Raw genomic sequence first — 2,500 nt, forward strand, 5'->3', positions numbered from 1 at the left:
CGTTTTTTCAGGTTTAGCAGGATTGACGGCCACCAGACGTTGTCGAACGCCCCGGTGATGTCGAATAGAAGGGCAACTGAGTATTTCTGTGTTGTGTGGCTAACTTGTTCGCGGAGTTCGACGATTGCGTCCTCGGTTGATCTGCCTTTCCTGAAACCAAACTGCCTGGTTGAAGAGAGTGGGTGTGTATTGAGGATGGGTTCCAGTCTCTGTGAAATCAGTTTTTCAAGGACTTTGCTCAGTATTGGTAGGAGGCAAATTGGTCGGTATGATTTAGGGTTTGTCTTGTCCTTGTTCTTGTCTTTTAGTAGCACCCTTATCATGCCGCGCTTCCAGGTTTCCGGGAATGTTCCGACTGAGAGACAGTTGTTTAGGAGTTTGGTTAGTTCGAGTTTGGTTACGTCCCATCCTTCTTTGATTACGATTGCTTCAATCAGGTCGTGTCCAGGGGCCTTTCCATTCTTGAGCTTTTTGATGGTTTTCTCGATTTCTAGCATGCTGAAGCGAGGCGTGTCTTCAGTTTCTGGTGCGCTGTCCACTTCCCTGATAACGTCTCTGTGCCATGCCGTTTCTCCATTTAGGTCATCGTCCGGAATGAGGGTGTTGAGTAGCGTTTCCATGGTTTGCTCTGTGGTTGTTGTTTGCGTTCCCCCGATTTTGATTGTTTCATAGGCAGTCTCAGCCTGTATCTTGTCCGTTTTTATTTTATAGACTATTCCCCAGGGATTGGAGTTCCCCTCCTTGGTTACGAAGTCTTGCCAGTTTTGGTTCTTTGCGTTCCTAATTTTCTTCGTGTATACGTTCCGGAGCGACTGAAATTTCACCTTCAGAGCGTCTTTCTGGGTTGTGTTGTTAGCTGCTTGGTACTCGCGCCGTGCTTTTCGGACCTGTTTCTTCAAGTTGGTTAGCTCCTTTGTCCACCATGGAGCTGATTTGGGGAAACGTGTCTTCCTCGGGATGGCAGCGTTGCAGGCGGAGATGATTTTGTGTTCCAGTTCCGTTGCAAGAACATTTGGGTCGCTGTTTTCGTCGCTTCTCTGGAGGGTTTCACTATTTCCTATTTGGTTTGCAAGACACTCTCGGAATCTATCCCAGTTTGCTCGTCGAGTGTTGTACCTCGTTGACTTGGTTGTTGTCGAGACCGCATTGTGTCTGGCTGTATTTATAATGTCGAAGGTGATCAAGTTGTGATCGCTTGTTGTGCTGTTCTCGTGAATTGTCCAGTGGTTTAGGCGATTGTAGCAGGCTGAGTTGGCAAGGGTGATGTCTATATTGGATGTTCCGTGGATTCCGCTGAAGGTGTGGGTGTGTGATGGTTTGTTTATTATGTAGAGGTTGTGCTGGGCTATGAGTTGTTCCAGTTTTTCTCCTCTTTCGTCGGTGAGGTTGCTGTGCCACAGCTGAGATTTGGCGTTGGAGTCAGTGCATATAATAATGTTTTTGCCTCTCAAGACCTGAAGGATCTTATCCAGGTGGCATATATAGGGTTCTATTTCCTCTGACCATTGAAAGTACGCACTAACTATAAACCCGCAGAATCCTTTCCCGGTAACTTCGACGCAAACGAAGTGGGTGTTCGAGAGTTGCTCTACCTTGAGCACCGTGCATTCCGCGTTTGGTACGGCTATTGCGGCGTGTATCCTGTCAGTGGAGGAGACCCGGGTGAACCTCTTGTTGTCCGTGACAACTTTGGTTGCCGTTCCCAAGCCTGTGACTCTGTTGTTGCGACAGTAGGGTTCCTGGATTGCGATGACATCAATTCCTTGGCTGGATACTTCATCTCGGAGCTCGTCCATAACGGCCTGCGAATGGTGTGCGTTGATTTGTGCTACATGGATAGATAGGGACAGAAGGGAATCTCGTTAATCCATTCATGCGCGTCACTAATTAGATGACGAGGCATTTGGCTACCTTAAGAGAGTCATAGGAACGACCGCCACCGGGGGGTTTGGGGGGTCGGTTAGACCCCCCAAGACACTTTCACGCCCCGAGGGGTGTCGGCTGCGGCACACGATACGCTTATTACGCTAGGATCAGGATGGAAACCGGCCATTTCCGGCTTACAGTGTGCCATACCCTCTGATTACGTACACCCGGACAATCCCATCCTTCAGACGTAGGAAGCTCACGCACCGCCCATGACAACTCTATTATACCTGAGCCCCAGGTAGCAGGGACCGCCGGTGAACCCCGGCCGGCGCATCCAGAGGGCGACGAGAACCGTCGCTGGTCCCCTGGGCGCCGAACCGAGGCTGTAGCCGTAGGGTCCTACGTCTCTTCGGACGACCCTTTCGATGGCTACATACCGGCGGCCGGGATAGGGCGCAAGCACCCCCCCGTAAAAAAAGGCCCGATGCGCGCATGAACGCACCCGGTCTTTGCTCCCTATCTACTGAACACTGCCAACTACGAAAGCCGACACCATTTGAGTGGCACTGGCAGCCTGGACCAGTGGGGCTCCACTCTTCCCGTAGCACCCATGTCAGTCGGACTTCTCCAA

At 50.8% G+C, this 2,500-nt stretch overlaps 1 pseudogene; it reads right to left on the bottom strand.

Moving 5' to 3' along the window:
* The window catches only part of LOC123989087, an 8,790-nt pseudogene that overhangs the window by 3,125 nt on the left and 3,165 nt on the right, over positions 1-2,500 (bottom strand).

The sequence above is a fragment of the Osmia bicornis genome, unplaced genomic scaffold, assembly GCF_907164935.1.
Source record: "Osmia bicornis bicornis unplaced genomic scaffold, iOsmBic2.1, whole genome shotgun sequence".
NCBI classification, from domain to species: Eukaryota; Metazoa; Arthropoda; class Insecta; order Hymenoptera; family Megachilidae; genus Osmia; species Osmia bicornis.